The sequence below is a fragment of the Crocuta crocuta genome, unplaced genomic scaffold (assembly GCF_008692635.1).
Source record: "Crocuta crocuta isolate KB4526 unplaced genomic scaffold, BGI_CrCroc_1.0 scaffold8, whole genome shotgun sequence".
NCBI classification, from domain to species: domain Eukaryota; kingdom Metazoa; phylum Chordata; class Mammalia; order Carnivora; family Hyaenidae; genus Crocuta; species Crocuta crocuta.
Window position 1 is genome coordinate 1243195 of NW_027532162.1, and position 13482 is coordinate 1256676.

The window sequence follows — 13482 nt, forward strand, 5'->3', positions numbered from 1 at the left end:
CCGCCTTTCCCAGAGGCCTTCGCGGTCTCGCGAGAGCAGGCTGGCCGCGGCGGAGGGCTGGTCGCGGGGCCGCGCTTTGTCGGTTTGAGCGCCCGGGGGAAGATGGCGGTTGGCTCCCCTCCCCCGCCGCTCTGGCCTCGCAGCGTTCCCACCGAGTTCCCCTCGAGGCGGGCGTCAGCCTCCCCAGTGGGTTCCTCGCTGCCCTTTCGGTCCCCTGGGTCGGGCCTCGAGGCGGAAGTTGTTCCCCCTCCCCCCTCCCTTAGGCCTGGGCAGACGGGGATGATGCGGGGGCCTGGCACTTCCATCCCAGGTGCTTTTAAGCTCCGTTGCTGGGGTCCATGTGCCCGGGGCGACGGTGATTTCGCCAAGTCACCGTTAACAGGGTCGTAGTGCGGCCCCTGGCCCGCCTTCCTCGCTCCCTCCACGGCTCCCTTCCCCAGCCCCAGAGCACCCGTTTTCTAAAGAGAAACACCAAATTAGTTCATGACTCCCGGACCCTCCGGAAAGTGCGCATCGGAGAGGTCTCCGTGTTCTCGTGCTTCCCTATAACTTTGCTCAAAACGAGCATCACATTGGGTCACCATTCCCGGAATCCACTCCGTAGCTTATACATTGTGACTTCCTTGCCGGGCAAAGCATAGCCCAAAGCAGGTGTTCCTAATAAGGTTCCAGTGCGGTCCCTCGTGAATGACTACTATTTAGAGAGAGCCTCTCACGTTTTCCTAATGTTGAAGTGATTACAGCAACTCTCCCATTCTTTCAAAAACTTAAATTTTGTTAAAGCTTCAGTTGCTACTGTAAAAGCACACCGAGTCCATCCTGGAACTCGAAAGCATAGCTGACGGCAGTAAGCCGAGAGCCAAATAATGGAGCCACGGGCTCTAATCCGCTTTCGGCAGTCCCAGGGCGCAGCACTGTGGGTTCCCCCACCTGGATAAAGTAGCAATGTTGTTGAGGACTTGGTGAGGTGAGTAAGAGGCTGCCCTTTTTTATAGATCGGTCAAATGTGCAAGAAGGCTGGCACTGAAAGGTATGTTGCTTTTTATCACAGTCAATCATGATTTGCAAGCTTTATAAACCATGTAAAAATTGACAGTGTGGGTAGGGAGGCTAATCGAAGGGAAGACCCAGAGTTGAGGGAAGTGATCTGTGTCCTTGCTGCCAGAGCTTATGTTATAACCACACAGCGTATACATTGGTGTATGATTGTTAAATGCATAATGCTTTACGGGTACCTGGGTTCCCATCAGATAAATGGAAAAAGATCCCAAACAAGCTGCTTCTGGTTCAACACAGCAGAGAGGCGGATGCAGGGCTCGACACCACAAACTGTGAGATCATGCCCTGACCCGAAGTCGGACATTTAACCGACTGAACCACCCAGGCGCCCCCTCTACTTTTATTTTTTCAGTAGGCTCCACACTCAATGTGGGGCTTGAACCAGAGATAGCTTTTAAAAATTATTCTTGGGGTGCCTGAGTGGCTCAGTTGGTTGAGGGTCCAACTCTTGATTTAGGCTCAGGTCATGATCCCAGGGTTGTATGATGGAGCTCTTAGAGCTTGCTTGAGATTCTCACTCTAGCCCGCACTCTCTCTACCTCTGCCCCTCCCTCACTCACTAGCTCTCTTAAAAAAAAAAAATAAAATTATTCTTAACTATACCTTTGTTTGAATGCTTCTCATAACCTAAGAATTTGCCAAGTGCTTTGGATACTCTATCTTATTCTTAGCCCTTATGAAGAATTTTTGTTCCTTTTTTTAAAGAGTTTTTTGGTTTTGTACTCTGGATGCAAGATACCTTTCCTAAAAAATTTTTTAAAGTTTATTTATTTATTTTGAGAGAGAGAGCACGCGCACACACATGCACATGGGGGAGGGACAGAGAGAGGAAAAGAGAAAGAGAAAATCTCAAGGCAGTTCCTCCTTGCCAGTGCAGAGCAAACTGAAGCTTAGAGGAAAAAATTTGTCCAAGATCGTATCCTAGTAAGTGGCAGAGCTGGAAATTAAACTGTGATCTGTCTGACCCCAGAGTCTGTTCTCTTAACCATTACATGACACAGCCTTCCCAGGTAAATATAAACATACATAAAACCAGGCAATTTACATGTGAAATCCCATTTGATCCTTTGACAATCGTGTGGAGTACAATTGTTACTCCCATTTTACAGAGGAGGAAACAGAGTCAGAAAGGTTAATTTTCTCCAAGTCACCTGCCGAATCATTGGTGGACAGTGTTTGAACTCTAGCTTGACGCCAAGCTCATTGAGTAATTCTGCTTCCTACTTCTGGCTCTCCGCCTCATTTGGCTGTATTTACCCCAACCAGGTGTTCACAGTTTGCTAAGTCATGGGCACTTGGTGCCTATGAAATCTTTGTCAAATGAGTGCCTGAATTCTGCATTTCAGCACTTGCCTTGGACGGCACACAGGAATAGCTGCTGAAAAGGTAAAATAGTAAATTGGCCTTACGGTTGTTCAGATAAGGGCGTCAGTCCTGTTTAGCATGACGTTGCCCCTTGAGCAAGATCAAGTCTGCATAAACCAAGAACCTTGTGTTTCTGAGCTGTGGGCCACTGAGGGGACCAGGGCATTGGCCTCAGTGCTGGGCCACCAGGTTGGACAGCTAGCCTCTGTGACGCGCTACTCTCAGCTCTCTCTCGCCTCCCCACGCTCCTAGTTCAGCAGGCTCCTGTCTCCCTGCTTTTCCTCCGGCCCCAGCCTGTCACCGGGTGTGCGTAGAGCAGACATTCAAAGCTGCTGGGAGGGAACTGAAGGTTGTCTGGTGATAACCAGAGGCGGTAAAGGCATCGGCTCTGTTGAAAGCTAGTATCCGAAACCAGAGTAATCTAAGGCACCCAGGTTAATAAACCTTTCTGAGTTGCGGGGATACAGGCCCCGCCCACATTGCAGGCCCTGCCCAGGGGCAATAGGGAAACAAACACTCACCGAAGCTTGTCCCCTGTCCAGAAATCTCCGACCCTCTGGATGTCTCCTGGCCTTTGTGACAGGCCCCTCCCCACCAATACTTCCGCCACACCTCTGGCATTCAGGTAGCACTTTATTGCGTTTGCCTGCTTACTTGTCTGCCTTCCTCATTAGGCTAAACAGCTTGTGGGCAGGGGACCTGTCCTTGAGAACACAGAGTCAGCTACAAAGGGGACAGAGGCGGGAAGCAGAGATGTCTATGAGGAAGAGAAGACGTGAGGTATTGCTGGAGGCTGACACGGTGTCTACTTGCTCCCAAGCATTTATTTGACTCCAACCAGAGTCTATCTTCTGTCATTTCTGGAAAAAGAGGGAAAAAGTCACAATTGTACATGTCACCCACATTCTCACACTGGGTGCCAACACCTCATTCTGTTCCCTCTCCTCGTGGATGGGGAAACTGAGGCTTAGAGGGAGGATTTGTCTGGAGGTGGGGGCTGGGCGCTGACATCCGGCTGTAGGGTTTTCCCACCGTGTAGGAAGGAGGGCCTCCTGATTCTGTTTGCTCCCCTTCCGTTGGCTGGATTTTAATTGCGCTAATGCTCTCATCAGAGAGGAGGTGGGAGCCAAGGGCTGAGGGTGTATTTCCTTACGACGCTGACCTGCTTCAAGCAGCCGCTGTGTATCCTGCCTGCGGCTGAGCCGGACATCAGAGATGCAGATGGGCCCCTGCGCGTGCTGTACCCACTTGCACGTGTATTTTGTTTGTGAGCCAACACGTAAGTAAGCACTGGGGAGCTGTCACCTGAAAGTCCAGGTGTCTGGTTCCGGAGGAGATTGGAAGCCGGGCAATGCTGGGATATGCTCCTGTGTGACCGAGTCTCTGTCGTTCAGAGCTGCAGGTGGGGCGCGAGCGCTCACAGACGGGAGCCACTGTGTCACTGTGCAGGCGTGCGCCCACACCTGCCCTGTTCACTCCCGGTGCCTGCCTCACCTCTGCGCTGGTGTTCTCTCGTCTGCGTGGTTTTCTCTTGCTCCAGCGGGTGTACATCCGCTGCCATCCATGTGCCAGCTCGAGGGAATTTAGAGTCTGAGACCTTGCAGTAGCGTTCTGGGGCCCCTGGAACCGAGTATCAGAGACCCGGCGTGAAACAACAGACTGCTTCTCCCCTGGCTCTGGAGGCCAGACGTCTGAAATCGAGGTTCCGGCAGGGCTGGGCCCTGTCTCCATGCCTGGCGGTGGCCGGCCGCCCTGGATGCAAGGACCGTCTCTGGCACGTCACCCTCTTCCCTCCACGCTGTCACAGGGTGGTCTCCTCTTTGCGTGTGCCTGCCTCTATGTCTCTTCTTAGAAGGACGCTGGACATGTTGGGTGTAGGGCCCACCCGGCACCCCGGCCCGGTGTGACCTCATCTTAACTTAATTACATTTGCAGAGACACTATTTCCAAATAAGGACTCATGCACCTCATTCAGGACTCGGACTTGAACATATCTTTTGGGGAGATACAATTGAACTCACGGTTGACATTTAAAGAAGGACCTCAAACAACTCAAAATGTAAAACCTGGCCCTTGCTCATCACTTGTGTTTGGGAGACAAGACTCCTGAAATGTCAGCAAGCACCCCGGCCTGCCTTCCTGTGGCATGCGCAATAAGATAGCCCTGTGGCCTCAGTGCACACCGACCCACAGGATCCCTAACACAGCCCTCCGAGGGAGGTTCTGTTGCCAGTCCACTTCGCAGATGAAGAAACTGAGGTGCAGAGAGGTCCTACAGCTTCACCAAAGTCCCTGAGAAGCAGAGCCGGTGTGTGTGTGTGTGTGTGTGTGTGTGTGTGTACACGTACAATAGCGAGTGCCAGCAGGTTTTCTGTTCTCGTCAGACCCTTGGCCCTCGTGATAGGGGCAGGTGAGGCTAACCTTTATCTCAGCTGCCATCACCTCCTTCATCATCCTCCTGGGGTGTGTGGTGATCTGTCTACTTCCCAGGACGATTGCAGGGGCCTTGGGCATGATGTAGACAAGGTCTGATTATTTTTAATTTTTTTTTATGGTTTTATTTATTTCTGAGAGAGAGAGAGAGAGACAGCCTGAGCAGGGGAGGGTCAGAGAGAGAGGGAGACACAAAATCTGTCAGCAGTGCTGACAGCTCAGAGCCTGATGCGGGGCCCCAACCCACAAACCGCGAGATCATGACCCGAGCCAAAGTCAGACGCTTAACCGATTGAGCCACCCAGATGCCCCAAGGTCTGATTATTTTCTTGATCCCTAAATTTCCACTTGAACAAGATTTAGTCCGTATTTAGGGTCAGTTTCCTGCATCTTTGTTGCATTGTCCGGTAGATGGAAGCACCACCCAGAGGCCGTAACAATATGCTCTAAATAACCTTTATTTTGTGGTCCTGGTCCATCTGAGTAAATATAGTTAGTACCAGATGGGACTTTTGCAATCTAGAGTTCTGAAGGCAAGAATGGAATCATTCCATTCTTCATGAGTTTCCTTAAATGAGGTGAGCGATTTTTTTCTTGGGCTGTCAGCCCCCACGTTCAATATCGGCAGCGTGACATTTTGCACTGTTATCCTTGGTGAGTAAAGCTTAGCTATTCCGAGCTCTATGTGCCAGGGGCCTGTGCTCAGAATTCCCTTTTTAGTTTAGCTCATAAAGGCTGCTCACATGTTTGGGTATTTCATGCAGAAAGAAGTTTTTCGGGGGAGGTCACCCTCGGTTAGATATTTACAAAGTTCACGGCTATTTTTAACACACACCTTTGCTGCCTTAAAACCACAGTCAGTGTTTAAAGCTATGACTGGCCTCTTTCACTTAGCATAATGTCTGCAAGGTTCACCCTTTGTGCTAAGTGAAAGAAGTCAGTCACAAAAGGACACATACTGTGTAAGTCCATTTAGATGAGGTTCCCAGGGTAGGCAGATTCATGGAGGCAGAAAGTAACAGGGTGGGTGCGGGGGGGCTGGGGGAGAGGGTCCTAGGGAATGAGTGTTTCTCGGGGAAAGAGTTTCAGGTCAGGAAGATGGACTCATTCTGAACATGGATGGTGGTGGTGGTTTTTCCAACAATGTGAATATACTCAGTGCCACTGAACCGTATACGTAAAAATGGTTAAAATGGTAAATTTCATGTTATGTATATTTTACCAAAACATGGAAAAAAATCCTACAATAACCTAAGCGCCTTTAGCTAAATAAATACAAATCAATGGTGGCTGTGTAAAAAACCTCACATGCCTGCGATTAAATATGATGTGCATGAAAAATATTACTAACAATCATGCATATGTATATGAAATTTCTTTTCCATTTTGTGCTTTTCTTTATTTTTCAATTTAAAAAGTTCCCCGGAAGATTTAAATTTTAGCTGTGACATTGAGCATGTCTTCTTAGTGTTTTGGACTGCTATTATCCTGTAAAATGGGAGGGGCAATTAAAGATGTAAAATTTTCTCTATGGAACAAGTAGAAACCAACTCAATGGAGGTCGCCCTTCAGTAAGATTCTAGTGGTGACAGTCAACTCCTTAGCCCCGCAGGGCAAGATTTGTCACTCAGAGTTCCAGGGCAAGAGTATAAAACCCACTTCCCTCAGGGCCCTTGAGGCCCCAGGAGGCGCTCACAGGCTGGAGCAGGGCTAAGTGAGGCACTGAGGAACGGCAGGGACTGTGGGAATAGAACATAAAGGCATCCACATTCAACTAAGGAAACAAAACAAAACCAAAACTGCACGCAAGCCAAACAAAACACAAAGGGGTTTTGTCTGGCCTGTGGGCCACCAGTTTGCGATTTCTACTTTAGAGTGAGAGACTCTTAGATCTGGCAGGGACACGGGGGGACTTTTCGTCCTTACCTCTACTTTTCTGAAGAAGAAACAATGATGAAGATATGCACTGCTTTAGAAAGAACTGGTCTAGAATTAGCTAAATCTCAGACAACAATTTTAGGGCTCTCTTCTTCCTCCCTGCTGGCTAGAAATGTTTTTTTTTTTTCTTATTTCTATTATTTACTTAAACTTTTTTTAATGTTTATTTTTTGAGAGACAGAGACAGAGCATGAGCAGAGGAGGGTCAGAGAGAGAGAGAGACACACACACAGAATCTGAAACAGGCTCCAGGCTCTGAGCTGTCAGCACAGAACCCAGTGCGGGGCTTGAACTCACGAACTGTGAGATCATGACCTGAGCCGAAGTTGGATACTTAACCGACTGAGCCACCCAGGTGCCCCTCATTTCTATTATATATTTATTTTAAATGTTTATTTTTGAGAGAGAGAGCACAGTGCGTGTGAGTTGGGAGAGGGGCAGAGAAAGAAAGAGAGGGAGAGAGAGAATCCCAAGCAGGCTCTGCACTGTCAGCACAGAGCCCGATGCGGGACTCGAATCCATGAACAGTGAAATCATGACCTGAGCCAAAATCAAGAGATGCTTAACTGACTGAGCCACCCAGGCACCCCATTTTTCCCCCAGATAGTATATTATTCTAAGTTTGAATTTGAATCTTTTTAAAAACATAGATATATTTGTTTAATTTCATCTTGCTGCACAGATGAAGTTCAGTGCCTACTATTTTTCTGTTTTAGTGATACCTGCCACTCCCCAGCAAACTCCAGCACTTAATGGCCAGTGGAAATTTTGATATGAATATTCTATGTCTTCCAGCCTTTTCAAAATTGCAGTTATTTGCATTTGGGCCTTTGGATTAAAATGCCAAAGGAATTTATTGGTGGACATTTTCATATGTCTGATACTGCTGGCCTTCTAAGATATGTTGTAACAAGTTTTGAGAAAGATTTTTCTTTGGCTCTCTTGTTAACATCTGCTGTGAGAATTTAGGTTGTTAGGAGAGCTCTACGCCAGGGCCGTAAACCCGCAGACCCAGGATGAATATGGCCCCTGTAGTTGTGTTCTGTTTTGGCGGATCATTGTTTTGGGAGGTGGGAGATGAAATGGCTTTAGGTCATCATGTGCTCCAGAAGCTCCCCCAGGTCCTGACATCTTCCTCTTTCAGGAACATGCAGCCCCTTCCTGGCCATTGAAGGCATGTGAGGTTGTGGTCCATCCTCCTCGGGGGAGATTGCGGTGCAGTGCTAGCAAAATGAGGGTCTCCAGGACATGTGTTCAGAAGTTGAGTGTACGGGGCGCCTGGAGGGCTCCGTCTGTTAGGTGTCTGACTCCAGCTCAGGTCATGATCTCACCATTTGTGGGTTCAAGCTCTGCATCGGGCTCTGTGCTGACAGCTCGGAGCCTGGAGCCTGCTTGGGATTCTGTGTCTCCTTCTCTCTCTCTGTCCCTCCCCCATTCATGCTCTGTCTCTCTCTCTCTCTCTCTTAAAAATAAACAAACATTAAAAAAAATAAAAAGAATGTCACCTGATCTTGCCAGGTTAGCCACATGTGTGGTCGGCAGACTCGTCCCTTTGGAGAGGGATAGACCTGTTTAGCTGCCCTGCGTCTGGCCATGTGCAGGAGTGGCTTGTGGCCTTCAGCCCAGAACGTTGGGAAGCCATGTCCTCGTGGAAGGAGTGAGCCCTGATGAGTGGCAAGGGAGACCCCCACACGTTTAGAAATGGAGTTCACAACCGTACCAGTCCAGCGCCACCCAGTAAGCATATATGGAGACACCCCCGCTGGCTGTGCAGGGGCCGTCACCCTAAGTAATGATAAGGACGCCATAGCCTATTTACCCAGCACCTGCCAGACAGCGGGTTCTGAGCAAAGTTCTCGTGGACAGGGGGTCAGAGGCCGTGTTACTCACAAGCGCTGGCTCTGACAGGAGCTCGGGTGACCTCCTCGGCCCAGTTTGTTCAAAACCTCCCTGGGTTTAGCAGCGAAAATCCCTCGTCCTGGGACACCTCTCAGACACAGGCAAATTGGCACACTTTGTCACCCTGGGGAGGGGCACACGTTTTACCTCAATTACTTGGTATAATGTAAAGCCGGGTGGGGGAACTGTGGGCCAAACAGACGATGCAGATCAAGTCTCTGGGAAGTGCTGTCCACCTTCCAGGCAGCAGCCAGAGAGCATTTGCCTAAGTTTTACTTTTTAACTCTTTTTTCTTAAGATTAAAAAATGTTTATTTAGAGAGAGCACACATGAGGGAGGGGCAGAGAGAGAGATAGGGAGAGAGAGAATCCCAAGCAGGCTCAGCACTGTCGGTGCAGTGACATCATGACCTGAGCTGAAATCAAGAGTTGGATGCTTAGCAGACTAAGCCCCCCAGATGCCCTATTTTTTTTTTTTTTTTTTTAGAATTAATACTTTATTGTCACACAATCAGATGGCAGTTGGGTATATGGTCCTTATACTTGATCTTTCCTTTTTGTAAATAAAAAATATCACATGTTTTCAACAGCCAATGGCTGGTTATGTTTTCAGAAAACGTAATTAGATTAATTCATTAATGGTAGCTTCAAGTTTTTCCCTATTAGCTCCAGAAAACTCACCCACCTTCTGTCCCTTTTGAAAAAACGGGAAGGTTGGCGTGCATTTGACTTCACACTCTGAAGCAACATCCTGACAGTCACCCGCGTCTACTTCAAGGAACACCACGTTGGAATACTTCTCAGGGAGGGACTGAAAGACGGGCTTGATCGTTTTGCAAGGCCCACACCACGTGGCAGAGAAGTCAGTAATACACGGTTTTCCCCTGCGCTGTTCAAGGCTTCCTGAAAAGCACGTTTGCTCTCGATCTGCTTCACCATTTTGGCGGCTGGGGTCTGACAAGTGACTGTAAGGACCCATGAAAGTGGATCCTAAAGGCGGACAGAGCTCCAGGCGCCCCACTTTTTAACTTTTGGGAACAGTTTTAGATCCACAGTAAAACTGAGCAGAAATTAGAGATTTCCATCACGGCCCCTGTCCGCACACAGGCACGCGTCTCCCACTGCGGACATCCCACCAGCTTTGAGGCTCACTCTTGGTTCACTCTTGGTGTGCATCCTACGCAGAAGAGCATTTGCAAAAAGCGAGACGCAGTAGAAGTAGACAAGATGGAGTGGCCACAGTCCTGTGAGCTGTGCGTCAGTTACGTGCATGCGTGCGCGTGCCAGCTGCCACGGAGAGCACTTCCCTGACTGGTTGGGGTGAAGAGTGGTCATGAGACTTGGTGTTGGCTTGGGTGTTGAAGCGACAAAGTGCGCGGTGCGCGCCAGTTTGGAGAGAACCCAAGGACTTTGTGGGGTTGTAAGGAAATCTGAGGGGGCCCAAGAGTATTGGGGGAGGCCCTGGGCCTCCTGCTAAGAGGCACTTGGCTCTTTTTCTCTCTTGCCCAGTGGGGATTGCCCAGGGTGGTCCCAGCACGGTGTCAAGATGCCTTCAGGAGTCAGGCTCTGTCCTTGGCCATTTTCTCTCTCTTTTTTTAAAGTTTATTTATTTATTTATTCTTATTTTTTATTTATTTTTATTTATTTATTTATTTTGAGAGAGAGAGAAAGAATCCCAGGCAAGCTCTGCACTGTCAGTGCAGAGCTAGATGTGGGGCTTGAACTCACGAACCATGAGATTATGACCTGAGCTGAAGTCGGACACTCAACTGGTTGAGCCATCCAGGCCCCCCCAGCCACTTTTTTTTTTCTCTTTTTTTTTTGTGTCCACAGAACACAAAGTGACCGGTGACATCATTTTGGCTGGTTGAGCTTGGTTGCCTTGGATGGGGCCGCCCTCCTGAACACGGGTCCCTGCCGCCCTCTGAGCTGGCCTGGATGCCACGCGTTCTTCCGATGACGAGTATGCTTTTTCTCTGCCCTGCTGTCCCTTCCTGCTCTGGCCATGTCCCTCCTGGAAAATGCCTACACCCCCACCCCTCCCCTCCAATGAGCCTTATTTTTGGTGACTGTCTTTGGGGAGCCCCACACCTGCCTGGAGGCTTCCTACCTTTCCTTTGGGAAACACAGTTGCTGATTACCCTCCCCACCTGAACAATAGAATTTACTGCTTTGAGAGACCCAGACTTTTGAAAACAAAAAAGCCTATTTGTCGTGCTTTGTCCTCCCAAGGGCAAATCGAGACCTTGTGCATCTGCGAGGGCTCTTCTCCCTGCTTGCGCACACACCTAACTCTCCAGCCAGACCGTTGGCTCTTTGTGACCAGATGCTGTTGCACCCAGTGCAGCTTCCTGCCCACGTTGGCGCTTTGTTGAGTGATGAGTGTTGATGAGGTTTTGGGGTGATGGTGGGGGGTCCGGAGCTGATGACCGAGAAAGAATTCTTGAAGACATCTTTGGTGCAAAATGGAGATTTTATTAAACCGTGGGGACAGGACCCGTGGGCAGAAAGAGCTGCACTGGGGTTGTGAAGAATGGCTGGTTGTATAGTATGAAGTCGGGGAGGTCCAGTCCAAAGGGAAGCCTCCAGGGGGACTTTGATGGGCTAACGAGGACTCAGAAGATACCTGAGGCCTTGATATTGTCAAGCTAAGGTTGTTCTCCCTCTAGTAAGGTATTAACATTAGGACGGTCTGGGGCTCCTCGAGGAATGTTCTACGCTGCATTTGCCTCAAGTGTCTGTCAATGGGCTGCAGGTTATGAGGAAATTTAATTTTACCTGCCATTTCCTTCCTGCCTTTGTTCCCCAGTCACTATGGAGGGTGAGGCTGGGGCTCCAGGAAACTGAGTCGACAGGTTTCTGGAGATTAAGCTATTGATAGATTGCCTTTTTCTTGTAGTTTACTAAGATATTTGTAAACTGATGGAGCCCATGCTCTGTAGAACTGTGATCCCTATCGGTTGGCCATTTGTTTTCTTTCCTCTCCTTGGTCCTTGGGCAGCCGGGAGTGTGTGAGGAGTATCCCACACATCCCACCTGGGGGGGGGGGTGCCAGCTTGCACTTTGTCCTTGGCCTGCCCCACGGTCCCTCATCAGTGTCAGGGGCAGTGATCCAACCCCCCTGCCTTAGGGAACGGCGGCTCTAAAGCTTCCTACTCACACAGCCACACAAAAATCACTCCCAGCTGCTTGCCCCTCAGGAAAGAGTTGGCTTTGGGCAGCAAGGGCCTGAGAAACAGGAGACTGAGGGAAGGTGATTCTCTCCTTCAAGGATGTCCCCCACTGGTGCTGACTTTGCATTAATCCAGCAACACGTGTCCTCCTGCGCGCACACGGTGCCAGACGTGGCCTCGGGGGCACAGCCAGGCTGGTGCGGCAGGATGAATGAGGACCCGGGGTCAGGGCAGTCTGTGCGCTGCGGGGGGCAGGCAGGGAGCAGGCAGGGGTCCCAGCTCAAATGGCTCAGGGGGAGGGCGGAGGAGGAGGGGCGCTGGGAGCAAGGTGAGGAGGTGGAGGTGCAAGCGCAGAGGCCTGCATTTAGAACCTGCGAGTAGCCCAGGGCACCTGCGGGCAAGTCTCAGTGAGGGCCCCGGGAAGGGGGGCGGGTGCTGCTGGGGTGCTGCACTGGTTGAGGGAGAAATGTATGCTCCGTGGTCGCCACGGTTTTTCATGGATTGATCAATATTTATTGGCCACTTCCTATGTGCAGGCCCTGTGTCAGGCGCCGGGGCACAGTGATGAGCTGCGCAGCTGTGGCCCTTGTCTTTGGGGGAGCACCCGTCGGCAGTGTGTGCGGATGAACACGAGAAGCCTGGATGAGGGTGACAAGTGATGAGGGGGGTACGGCCCAGGGTGTTGGCTTGGGCTCAGCCGGGCGCCCCACTACAGGACTCCCTAAATTCTGAGCGGGAGGTGGTCAGGGGAACAGTGTGTGGGGACTTTCCAGGCCGAGGAGCAGCACAGGTAAAGGCCCAGAATCAGGGACGGGGGAGGAACGAACTTCTGGGAGAGGAGTGGTGTGTCCCTCCTGATGTGTGAGTGCAGGTGTGCCTGCGGGCTGCACAGAGGGGCGGCTGAACCCCACGGTGGAATGCAAGCCCTGCAAGGCTGTGAGCAGAGAGGTGGCCCGGGGGCAGCAGCGGCCGCCCCCTTCCCCGGGCGTGTGGAAGAGGCAGCCCCCGCGGGAGGAAACGGACTTCTCAGGGCACAGGGTGGGGGTAGGGCTCCCGGGGGAGTAGAACACTTCCAGGGTGTGGGCCCAGGCCAGGCTGGGGGAGATCTCTGACCCGGCGGCTGCCCCTGCCCTCCGGGACCCTGTGGTCCGTGGGAGCTTCCCTGGGCCTTGTCCGGGGAGGCAAAGGATGGGCATGTGGCGGGGCACGGCAGAGTTTGGTAGAGGGTCCCTGGTGCCCCGCTGCTCTGTGGGCTCCTGCTGCGGACACTGTCCTCGGGGAGCCGGGCCCGGCTGCTTACTGCTTGGTGTCTGTGCCCAACCCGCCAGTCCCTCTAAGTCTATGCTTCTCCGCCGGTTCCCTCAACCTTCACTTCACAGATCTTGGGGTGATCTGCCAGGTGCAGATGCGTTTAAAATGACATTACAGGGGGCGCCGGGGTGACTTAGTCAGTTAAGCGTCCGACTTCAGCTCAAGTCATGGTCTCACAGTTTGTGAGATCGAGCCCTGCGTCAGGCTCTGCGCTGACCGCTCAGGGCCTGGAGCTGCTTTGGATTCTGTGTCTCCCTCTCGCTCTGCCCCCCCCCCCCCGTTCACACTCTGTCTCAAAAATAAAA

At 50.9% G+C, this 13482-nt stretch overlaps 1 long non-coding RNA gene and 1 pseudogene across 3 annotated transcripts in view; one reads left to right on the plus strand and one right to left on the minus strand.

Moving 5' to 3' along the window:
- The first annotated feature begins 82 nt into the window (after window positions 1–82).
- The window catches only part of LOC144241865 (uncharacterized), a 19868-nt gene continuing 6468 nt past the window's right edge, over window positions 83–13482 (plus strand). The window contains exons 1-3 of one of the 3 annotated variants that reach the window (XR_013338221.1): window positions 83–310; window positions 996–1030; window positions 10527–10656. This is a non-coding gene — a long non-coding RNA (uncharacterized LOC144241865). Of the gene's footprint in view, window positions 311–900; window positions 968–995; window positions 1031–10526; window positions 10657–13482 lie in introns of those variants that run through there. The other 2 variants (XR_013338223.1, XR_013338222.1) reach the window with 2 other exon arrangements.
- LOC144241889 (thioredoxin pseudogene) lies at window positions 9316–9632 on the minus strand (annotated as a pseudogene).